This window comes from Eretmochelys imbricata, chromosome 6 (assembly GCF_965152235.1).
Source record: "Eretmochelys imbricata isolate rEreImb1 chromosome 6, rEreImb1.hap1, whole genome shotgun sequence".
NCBI classification, from domain to species: domain Eukaryota; kingdom Metazoa; phylum Chordata; order Testudines; family Cheloniidae; genus Eretmochelys; species Eretmochelys imbricata.
In genome coordinates, this window is record NC_135577.1 from 74746786 (window position 1) to 74759109 (window position 12324).

General features: G+C 42.4%; 1 protein-coding gene across 2 annotated transcripts in view; it reads left to right on the forward strand.

The window, feature by feature from the left end:
* Positions 1-5457: 5457 nt before the first annotated feature.
* Positions 5458-12324, forward strand: part of KATNBL1 (katanin regulatory subunit B1 like 1) — a 51411-nt gene continuing 44544 nt past the window's right edge. Inside the window, exon 1 of one of the 2 annotated variants that reach the window (XM_077818921.1) lies at positions 5458-5568. The gene's annotated coding sequence lies outside the window, so the exon portion shown is untranslated. Of the gene's footprint in view, positions 5569-5664; positions 6259-12324 lie in introns of those variants that run through there. The other variant, XM_077818922.1, reaches the window with a different exon arrangement.

The following is a 12324-nucleotide window of genomic DNA, read 5'->3' on the forward strand; positions in this document are numbered from 1 at the left end:
GGTAAAGGAGTTTTCAGAAAATTGTCCCATCATGTGGAAAAGTTTTTCAACAGTTCAGAACCTGGAAATCTAAAGAGAAGGAAATCCCCAGGTGTATGGAAGCAGGAACTAGATGCAAGGAGAGCCAACTACTCAACAATACAGAGCTGATCTCTCTAATCACTGTCAGCATGATTCTAGTCTCCCTCAGTTTCACATCAGAGTTTAGCATCTCTTTTCGTTCTTTGTACAGCGCCTAACACAGAGGGGTTCTGGTCCATGACTGGGGCTCCTATGTACTATGATAATAAAAATAATGATAAATAATACTAATTTGTGGAGGGGATGCCACAGCAGTTAATGCTGTCCCAAAAGGACTTACAGTCTACACTACACTACAAACTTTTGCTAGCATAGCTATGTCACAAGTTGTGATCCCTGACCAAAATAGCTGTGCTGGCAAAAGCCCCTAGTGTCAATTCAGTTATACTGGCAAAACTGCACTTTTGCTGGCATAGTTTATTTCACTTATTTGGAATAAGATATGCTGTCAAAAAAATAGCTTTGCCAGCATAAGCTATGATCAGACTTTGCCAGTATAGTATACTGGTATAGCTATACCAGCAAAATGTGCTTAGTGTAGACCTGGCCTCAATCAGACAAACATAGAAAATTAAGAAAACAGACAAAGGAAGGAAAAGAGAATGGAGAAATTAGGATTAAGGCAAAGAAGGTGAATCATGAAATATTGCAAATCAATCTTATAAATTCTGATTTGCTTTTTAATTGACAATGGAGTAGGGCAAGAGATACCACAAAAGTGGAAGTAAGCAGTAGAAAGTAAGGTGAAAGAAATGGGGTTTGAGGAGGTATTTGGAAAAAGAGAGTGAGGATGCTTGGTTACCAGAAGAGGAATGTCTTTCCAGGCATAGGGAGCAGCATAAAAATAGTCATCAAGTGAAATACCAAGTGGACTGGGGGTTGTTTGTGTATGTATGTCTGAAAGCAGAATTGGGCCCTAAGCAGAAGTTATAGTGCTATTACCTCTTTTGACCCCTAGGTGGTGCTGCAAAACAGCTTGTCTTCACCTGAGGTATTTGATACCAGGGTTCAGTAGCAAAAACATGATTAAATTTGGCAGCCCTGACTAAACAAACTAGTTACACTACTATCCTAAAAGCTACATACATGGTTATGTGGCTTTTTTTATTAAATAAAATAAATTGCTATTGCAAAATCTTGATTTATCTGTACATCCAATATCCTGAGTGCTGCTAATCTTTTGTATAGTTATATTTTTTTTCATTTCTGCAAAATACATACTTTATAATGACAAGTTATTTACGCATCACAACTTATTTTCAGGAAGTTAGAATTGTTTCAAATAAAATAACACTTTGTATTTTGCAGTAACGTACTTAATTCTTCTTCATGTCACTACAGTCTTTTTTTATTTCCAGTTGATGATGGCATTGTTTTGAGATATATTCTAGTAATAATACAAGAGAATATGTTGGTTGTGGGATGAAGTACAAGGTGTCTTCAGTATTCATCCACACTGACAATTATTTTTATTAGGGTAGAATTACTGTACAATTATTTCATTTCAACACATACGCCATCATGTTGCTTTTCTACAGTTTTTTCTGTTCTGGCATATGGATATGGAAGCTGTGGAATTGTTCCCTCAGATTTTAATCTGAAAGAAAAATGTCAAGTACAGTATATGCCCATAAAAACATGCTGTACTGTTTTCAAAACATGACAAATATAACATTTTTGATACATGCTCTTTAAAAGAAGTATAAAATGGGTAAGGCAGTATTCTTTAGTAGTCAGAGCACACTGCTCTGAGCCACGAGCTCTTGAGTCCTATCTGCCACTAGTTCTGCCATTGATCTACTTATCTGCCTCACAGGGGTGTTGTGAGAACTAATAAATTAATATCTGTACACTGCTTTGAAAATGTAATGCACTACATACCTGCTAAATCCACAATATTAAATAATTTTTACTGGAGAGATCCATACTTTCCTTTAACAGACATGATTTGAAAAACAGGTGGAACAGGAACAAAGTGGTGTTTTTTTAAAGGAGCAAAAGAGGCTGATGAAAAGCCCAATAAATTACACAGTAGAATTATTAAATAGGAGAGCCACAGCCTTTCCCAAAATTATATTGAATATCAGATCCACCTTATAATTTGTGATGTCCCAGCCAGAAGGAAGCATTAGATGATGAATTACCTTCCCATTCCAGTCCCACTGCATAAGGAGAGCTATGTGGTAGTGAGTTACACATACACACACACACACACTTCCTAATGTTGCTGGAGGAGGAGATTGGGCTGGCCTGTAACCTGCAAATTCAGTTCTGTTTTTTCTCAAACTGTTTGTCTTGTCCATTTAGATTGTAAAATCTTCAGGGTAAGGACTGTCTCTTACTATGTGCCAGGCACAAAGGGAATCAGATCTTGGTTGGAGCCTCTAGGTGCTACCGTAATACAAATGAAGACAATAAAATAATAATAATTAATAATAATAATAAATAATAATAATAATTAATACAATACCACAGGGCCTGATAATTTTCCTGGAAGTCTCTGCAATTTCTCCAGGTACTGACAATCCCTTTATATTTTGTTTTTGTTTGATTTAATTAGCCACAAGATGTTGAGGGGAATCAATTACTGTGTTACAACAAAAATCCCTCTGGACATCACACTGTTTTCTGAGATTCTCTCTACAGCTATTAAAAAAATATACTAGGAAACATCCCTGCCACCATCATCACTACCAAACATCAAAAATGTATTTAGCATCCATGATGTGTTATGGACACACTTAGGGACATTGATCCCTACTTGAGAAGATCAACATCTTCAGATATGTGTTGTGCAGTCAAATAATAGCCAGACATTTTAGCAGGACCTATGGTAATATGATACTTTCCCTTCTTTTGATACTGGTTTTGCCAATATGGCACCAAATTTCTCAACATAGTACAAAGTAAGGCATTAAAAAAGGATCTGTAATAGTTTTATATGTCCAGACATCCACAACTCATGTGCTCTTAATTCAGTAAGAAAAAATTATGCATGCATCAAGACAATTTTCAGGAAGTTTACAGTTCCCCAAGTCACTTCTGAGGCTTGTGAAATGTCATCAGCTTGTGACATTGGATTGCAACATGAAAGACATTTTACACGTCATCTTGCTTTGCAACGTACCAACACAGTGTCACAAGATTATTACCTAGATTGAACACACTCAGGAAAATGATAAGTCTACCTTATGTTTAAATGCAAATAGTCTTTGAGTTATTCAAGCACCAATGTTCTTGGTCATCAAAGTTCTTAAAGCATGAAGATACATTTTTAATTTTCTCACTCAGATGACTCTGTGAAGAAAGAAAGGAACATCAGCAAACCTTCTCTTTCCAAAAATGTACTTTGAGGCTCACAAGAAGCATAAGAAATTTCAACCGAAAGGATAGAATTTTGGGTTGGTTGTTTTGTTTCATTTTCTTTTCTTTTTTTTTTTTCCAGAAATCAGAATGTTTTAAGCAGGAGAGACTGAAAAGGGTCTACACTAGAAAGGGATTGCCCATGTAGTTATGGATATAGCTATACTGGCAAACTCTCCTAACCACGATGCAGCTTAAACTGGCAAAAGAGTTATTTTGCCAGTATCACTTACACCAGTAATCAAATGAAATAGTTATACCAGCAAAGTATGTTTTTTTCCAAATAACTGTATTTATACCAGGGCTTTTGCCAGCATAGCTATGTCAGTTATAAGTGTAATGCCTCCTCCCCCCCCCATACACACACACTCTGACATAACTTTGCAAGCAAAACTTTTAAGTATAGACCAAGACCTGAGAGGAATTGTGTGGGCAAAGGCTTTTATGGTGTTGTGGGGATGGTGAGTCTGGGGGGTGTTGTGGATGTGATGAAGCAGTCTGAGGGAGGCTGTGTGGAGAAAGAGAGATGGGTTCTAAAGTTGAGACTGTGGGAGTTTGTGAGGGCAATGAGCCCTATGTAGGATGTGGAGGTAGTGGGTTTGTGGGACAAAGGGTGAAGAGGGATTGTGGGGACAAAGGGTAAGAGGGATTGTGGGGACAAAGGGTGAAATCCTGGCCCAGTTGAAGTTAATGGCAAAATTGACATTGTCTTCAATGCAGTCAGGATTTCACACAAATGAGACTAAGGGAGTTGGTGGGGAGAAGAAGTGATTGCCTGAGAGGGTGCTGAAGTGATGAGGCTGGCTGCAAGGATTATATCTACAGAGAGAATATGGGTAGGGCTGGGTTGGAAAATGTTGAGTATTTTCCATCAAAAAATTTCACTGATTTTTTTGATGAAACAACTCAATCCCATCTCCCCTTTTCCCTTTTTTCCCCTTGGAACAGTAGGCAGGAGGAGAAAAATAAGAAGGAACAAACATTTTATATTAAAAAAATTAAAAAGTGTAGGTTCATTTTATTGAAAAATCAAAAAAATTGAAGGAAACAAAAACTTTTTGTGCAAACATTATTTCCATCAAAAAGTCATTTTTAAGCAAAAAAAATATATACATACCACTATAATTGTGGGGACAATAAGGTGGTTTTGATGGGGGTCGTGGTGGTGGGGATTGAGGGTAGTGAAACTGGGCTGTAGAGGGGGTGGTTCAGACTGGTTAAGGGGTGCTTGTGATGGCTGTGAGACAAAATGTTGGGAATGACTGTCTGACGGAGTTGTACACTGGCGGGCACGGGGAAGAGTTGTGGGACAGGGAGGTGGCCTGACAGAACTGTGGAAGTGGTGGGGCTGAGGCTGGGTTGTGGGGGCAGGAAAACTCCCTGGAGGTGGGTTTGGGGGGCAGCGAGACTGAGAGGCTTGTGAGGCTAGTGATGCTGAAGGGGGTTGGCACTGAAACTCTGTGAGGGACACTAGTTCTGGGGGTGCTGAGACAGTGTAAGGTATGTTGTGGGATGGTGAGGCAGGGGACGGGGAAGAGATGGGGAGGTGATGGGATGATGGGGCCCTGACTCTGAGGGGCAGACGTGGTTGGGGTAGCAGTGAGAGCCTGGAGAGTTGGAGCGGGGGCGCTGAAGGGGGCAACTGGTAAACCTTGCAGGGCGAGGGAAGAAGGGGGACTAAGGGAGAGCTGTGGAGCGGTGGTGGGACGGGTTAGTTAGAGGCTGGTGACAATGGAGAAGTAAAATCGCGGGGTGGACAAGACCAATTGGGGGCTGGAGCACGCAGGGATGTTGCTTTGTCTGCGGGCTGCCCTGGGCAGTGAGGCGGGTTTACACGAGAGCACTAATGCGCAAGGAAGAGGCTGAGGCTGCCGAGTGACGTGAGCGGCCAGTTCCCCCGGTCGCCACCAGGGGAGGCGGTTTCGTTGCGCGGTGCGAAGGCCGCCGGCTGGGAGGAGGCAGGCCTCGGTGGCCCGCCCCGGCTCTCTCCGGCCCGGCATGCAGCGCGCCGCAGTTTGAATGGCGCAGGCTCTGGGGAGTGGGCCCCGGCGCTAGGACTGCCCCGGATCAGCGCCGCCTCCTCGGCTCGGCGTAGCCCGGGCGGAGTGGTACCATGAGCAGCGGGTGAGTGGGCAGCCGGGGTCTCGGGACCGCTCTTGGTCACGGCCCTTCCTGCCTTGGGGCTGAGCCCGGGACCGCTCCCTCTGCCGGGCAGCGCGGGCGCCCCGCTCCACAGCGGGGAGTCCCGGCCCGCAGCTCAGTCAGGGTCCCTGGCATGGATCGGCCTGGGGCGGAGGTGCTGGCGCCTCTGCGGCGGGGTTGTCCGTCATGTGTTAGACCCTGGCTGGTGCCAGGTGAGATCCATGGCGGGAGAGGCTGACAGGGACCGTCTCTCCAGCCGTATCCCTTCCGGGACAGGTGTTGCTGCTGGCGGGGGGAGGGGTGCGCTCCTCTCTCGTGACACTTCCAGGCGTGTTGTCACAGGCCTCGCAGCTCGGCCTTTCCCAGGGCGTGGGCTAGCCCCTGACAGCAGCCCTGCGCCTCTCTTTTCCTACCCGCCCGGTGCGCGACCTTGCCACCTTCCTCTCCTCGCCCGTGCTGTGCCTTTCATGCGCATTGGCTGCCCCTTGGAAGGAGACGTTACCCGTGCCATTAAGTAGATGATCAGCCCCTTCATTTTACCTGGCAGAATGTCTTCAAATAATTGTACTTCCAAATGAGCAAGATTGGGTAGATCTGCGTTTCCTAACAGGATGATGATACAAGCTCCAATTTAAAACGAGACACCAGTACGGCTGAAAAGCATATCCTGAGGTTTGCTGGTCTTTACTTTGTTCAGTGGGTGGAACTGATGTTTTATTCCTGGGGAAAAAGAAGGAAACTCTTCAGATACCTACAGACTGTGGCGGAACAGTGCATTGCTTTGCTAAAAGGAGTTTTGGTTTTCTGAGGAAAATACATGACTGTTGTGCTGGAGTCACTCAGTATATTTAGGTTTAATTAGTGCTATCTGAACAAGCTTAGATAAAATACAAAGAAACGATTTAATTTGTAATGTCTGTTAACATTTTTAGCACTTCAGAAAAAAAATTATTTTCCAAAAATAATTTTTTCACTGTGATGTATGCTACTCTTTTTTAGGACTGGCTTAAATCTATATGCATTTAAAAATAGTTACATTCTTGGTTATAGATGAATTTCCCTTTTCCCTACCACTCCCCTCCTTCCATTCCTCCTGAACTCCCTGCCTTAAACAGAACGTGATAGCTATGCTGGGTGTTCCGTAGAAAATTAAATGTGATTTCAAAGGGAATTTGTAATTTGCTAGTCTTCTTTGTTAGAAGGAATAAATAAAAGACAGTATCAAAACTATTCCATTCAAGATAGTGCTATCTTAGGTCTAAAAAACATTGATATATAGTCTTACATGTTATGGATAGGTTCTACAAAGAATTTTATTGAATTATTAAAATGAGCATTAGTTTGCATTCCTAAACTTATATTTGAGAATATAAGAGAAGAAAGGGGGGATTTGATAGCTGCTTTCAATTACCTGAAGGGGGGTTCCAAAGAGGATGTATCTAGACCAGTGGTTCCCAAACTTGTTCCGCCGCTTGTGCAGGGAAAGCCCCTGGTGGACCGCACTAGTTTGTTTACCTACTGTGTCCGCAGGTTCAACCCATCGCGGCTCCCAGTGGCTGCGGTTCACTGCTCCAGGCCAATGGGAGCTGTTGGAAGCAGCGGCTAGTACGTCCCTCGGCCCGCGCTACTTCCAGCAGATTCCATTGGCCTGGAGCAGCGAACCACGGCCACTGGGAGCCGCGATCAGCCAAACCTGCGGATGCAGCAGGTAAATAAACCGGCACGGCCCACCAGGGGCTTTCCCTGCACAAGCGGCGGAACAAGTTTGGGAACCACTGATCTAGACTGTTCTCAGTGGTACCAGATGACAGAACGAGGAGTAATGGTCTCAAGTTGTAGTGGGGGGAGGTTTAGGGTGGGTATTAAGAAAAACTTTTTCACTAGGAGGGTGGTGAAGCACTGGAATGGGTTACCTAGGGAGGTGGTGGAATCTCCTTCCTTAGAGGTTTTTAAGGTCACGTTTGATAGAGCCCTGGCTGGGATGATGTAGTTGGGGTTGGTCCTGCTTTGAGCAAGGGGTTGGACTAGATGACCTCCTGAGGTCCCTTCCAACCCTGATATCCTATGATTCGAGAATTGTAGTTATAATAATCATGCTTGCAGGAGGGCCAGTGAGACATGGTGCATCTATGTGTTTGTTTGTTTTTACCTAGTTGTCTGTGTTACAGCTGAAATGAGACGATTACAAACCCTGTTGTAATGGAGACAAGCTATCAACATGGCATTTAATTAGTTTAAAAATAATGTGTTAAAAGTCTCTGTCTACCCTTTTGCTAATAATGCACTGAACGGTACCTTGTAGCCACCAAGACCTTGTCTTAGTTTAAAATCTTGTTTGTAGGGGCGTAGCATTTTATAGGCTAAGCATTCTAAAATTTTTGCCTAAAATATAAAGATCTATCCAGATCTAAATCCTGACTTCCAAACTTGGTCAGAGAGGCTGCACTGGTGACTTTGGAAATGCTAGGGACTGTGGCAACTGTGTAAATCACTTGTTGATCAAAGGGATGCCTTGTAGAGGTCAGGACCCAAATAATTAGTAGGAGGTGGCATGGATGTGTGGCTGAGCCACAGGTATAAATTTAGAGGGCTCCTGCAAGAGCTCCTTTTCAAGTAGAGAGAGCCCCTGACAAAGTGAGGGCGCATAGTAATGCAGTGAGCTGCCAAGGTAAGGAGAGTTTGGCTACATGGGGAGGAGTCCAAGGGATTTAAGAATTAGAAAGACACTAAGTCCGCAGCAAAGTAACTGACAGAAAAAAGAAAATATACCCTAAACTTAGGCTAAATAAAAAAGCCCCATGAGTAAAGATGCAGGCAAAAGACCAGCAGCAGGGTGCAGACTACTCAGTTTATTGCACTGATCTGTCTTGTGGGCAGGAGGTATATATGAGCATGCGGTGCAAGACATTCATGGCCCTCGGATACCGAATACATGCACTGGAATATTGAAAGTGTAAGGTGGGAAACTGAGTCTCAAGTCTACCCAGTTTAGCCTTAGTTTTCACCTTCATTTTCACTATTTCAGACAATAATTGTCACTTATACTCTCTGAATGTATATTTATGACAGGTGATAAACAGATAAGACAGAATTGGCAGGAGGCCCAAGTTACTACATTCTGGGCCACTGGGAAGTTCTGTATTTCTTGATCAGTCATTGCCACCTCTGATCTTTAGCCTGGTCCTTGAGACCCATTCTTTCAGTTTCTGGTCTGGTGTTTCTCCAGTGTGGGCCTTGTTCACTTGGGTCTTAATAAATATGTAATGAGGAAATGTATAAACCTTTCTTCAGTCAGCATTAAGCATGTTAAGTGTTGTGTATTGTATGGGTTACCTAAAACAAAGTTTCAGAGTAACAGCCGTGTTAGTCTGTATTCGCAAAAAGAAAAGGAGTACTTGTGGCACCTTAGAGACTAACCAAAGTGCAAGCTTCAGTTTACACAACTGTCACTGTTTGTCATTCTGTTTCTGCATCACCCTGCTCCTGGATTTTCCCAGTAAAGGGGGCTTCTTGTCATATAGGTTTGTTTACTTTATACGTAAAATCATCTAGAACAGCATTATATTTTTCCTGTCAGCAGTAACATCATTTTAAACAAATCAGAAATTCTATTTAAAAGGAAAATTGGCAAAACAACACTTATGCCAGCAAAACTTTGGCCTAAGTGTTACCTCATTTTAAATGCATTCACTATCCATAATAGTACATTATTAAAGTGTAACTAAGAGAGCTCTTAATCACACCATTTAGCAATTCTTTATCTTTATATTTCAATATCAGAATCAGTGTGTGTGTATTATCATCCACTTTGGAGGGAGGGGAGAGGTTAAAGAGCATTCTGACCCCAAAATTTCAGTATTTTCTTTCTTTTTCATTCAAAATCCAACCTTATGTTTGTGAATAATTACAAAAAAAACCCCTTCATTAGCAACTTTCCCTGTTGCATTTTGAGGGGTACCTCTGTTTTAGGGCCTTAATAATCATGGTTCCCCAAAAGGAAACCAGGGTGGCTGAAGTGGAGAAGCAAAGTGAGACAGAGGTAATGGGGGAGAGATTTTTCAGGGACATAGCAGAGTGGTCCCACCTCCTGTCCAACATCTCCTGTCCTGTTAAAGAGGATGAAAGTCTTGGGGCTGGAGAGCATCAACTGGAGCGGAAGGAAGTGATCCTATAGTTGGGACTCATTTTCCAGATGATGTCATGATATCCTCTCACACTGAGGATATCCCTCTGGGAGTAGGGACTCCAGTTTTTAGGGAGAGATGGGCAATAGTGGTGGGGATTCAATTAGAAGAACTATAGATAGCTAGATTTGTGATGACCGAGAGAACCACATGATGGATTGCCTGCTGGGTGTGAAGATAGTGGATCTCACATCTAGATAGTCTTACAGGTAGTGCTGTGGACTTGTTACATGTAGATACCAGTGACATGGAAGTATGAGAGAGAGGTCCTGGAGGCCAAATTTAGTCTCTAGGTAAGAGATTAAAGGCCAGGACCTCCATGGTAGCATTCTCTGTTTCCCCTTGCAGGGACAGTAAGACAGGCAAAACTGCAAGGTCTCATGTGTGGATGAGACAATGGTATAGGGATTTGGCTTTATTTGGAACTGGGGAAGCAGTGTCCTGTACAGGAGGGATGGACTCAACCTAAAACAAAATATTTTAAAAAATCCTCTACAGCATTTTTAATCTTAAGGGGTGAGGGAAAGTCAATAGCTGGGGAGGAGCACATGGTTCAGTCAGATTATTAAAGGGGAAACTCTATATACCTGTAAAGGGGAAAAGGAAAAAGTTGGTGAAGTACAGGTAGGAGCTAGTGAGGAAAAGATAGATGAGACTCCCATTTAAATATAACACACAAACGCAAGCAACTTAAAACTGACAATGTTCAGGTGCTTATATACATAAGCTAGATGTTCACTCATCTCTTTTACATAGACTAGAATGCCTGGAATTAGACAAGGATATTGATGTAAGAAGCATCACAGAAACTTGGTGGACTGAGGATAATCAACGGGACACAGTAATAACAGGGTATAAAATATATAGGAATAACAGAGTAAGCAGTCCTTGTGGGGGAGTGGCATTATATGTAAAAATAGAGTCAAATGAGGTAAATGAAACAAACTGGATAGAAATTCCATGCTTGAATAAAGGGTATAGCAATAGGAATGTACTACCGACCCCCTGACCAGGATGACAGTGATTGTGAAATGGTCAGGGAGGTGAGGGTACAAAAGTAGACAGGGCAATAATAACTAAATGTCACCTCAGGGCATCATGCAGAGAGAAAACTTCTAGACACCATAAATGACTGCTTCTTGGAGCAGCTAGTCCTGGAACCCATAAAGGGAGAGGCAGTTCTTGATTTAGTCCTAGGTGAAGCACAGGATCTGGTCCAGGAAGTAACTATAGTTGAACTGCTTGGTAATAATAATAATGTTATTAAATTGAACATCCTTGTAAGAGGGATAATACCAAAAAAACACACTATGGTAACATTTAACGTCAAAAAGGGGCATTACACAAAAATGAGGATGCTTGTTAGATGGAAATTAAAAGAAGCTGTCATAAGGGTTAAATGTATGCAGAAACACCATAATTGAGGTTCACGCTAAATGTATACCAGTAAAGACCAGAGGAACAAAAGAAGGCCACTGTGGCTAAACAGCAGAGTAACGGAGGACATTAGAAGCAAAAAGGCATCTTTTAAGATTTGGAAGTCAAATTCTACTAGGCATAATAGGAAGGAACACAAAAGCTATGTTTACATTGGCAGCTGAACAACAAAACTTTTGTCTTTCAGAGGTGTTTTAAAAAAACACACACATACACCCCGAAAGACACAAGTTTTGCCCATGACAGATGCCAGTGTGAACTGCTCTTTGTCAGCAGAAGCACTCACTGCTCATTGGGGGTCGAAGTTTTTTGGCGGCAGGAGAACTGACAAACAGCGGCTATACTGAGCACCTTTTAACGACATGGCTGTAGCCACACAGCCCTGTTGCTAAAAGCTGCAAGTATACTAAGGTGAGCCAAGAAAGAATTTGAGCAGCAACTTGCTAAAGAAGCAAAAAGTAATGGCAAAAATATTTAAGTACATCAGAAACAGGAAGCATGCCAGACAGACAGTGAGGCCGTTACATGACCAAGGTGTTAAATGAGCACTCAAGGAAAATAAGGTCACTGTAGAGAAACTAAACATTGGTGTTCGCTGCAGAGGATGCGGTGTAGATACCCACATCAGAGCTATTTTTGGGCAACAAATCTGAATTACTTTCTCACATTGATGTATCAATAGAAAGAGGTTTCAGAACAAATTGATAAACGGTAATAAGTCACCAGGACTAGAGGGTATTCACCCAAGAGTTCTAAAGGAACTCAAATATGAAATTGCAGAACTATTAACTGGTATGTAAAGTATCTCTAAAAGAAGACTGAGTCGTAGATGGCTGGATGATAGCTAATGTAATGCTGATTTTTTTTTTTTAAAAGGGCTTCAGAGGCAATCTGGCAACTAGCTGGTGAACATAACTTCTGTATTGGGCAAATTGGTAGAATCTATAGTGAAGCATAATTATTGAACTCAGGGATGAATATGGTATGTTGGGGAAGATTCAACATGGCTTTTGTAAAGGGAAGCCATACTTCACCAGTCTTTTAAAAACTTTTGAGTGTGTCAGCAAACATGTGGGTAAGGGTGATTCAGTTGATATAGTGTATTTGGATTTTCAAA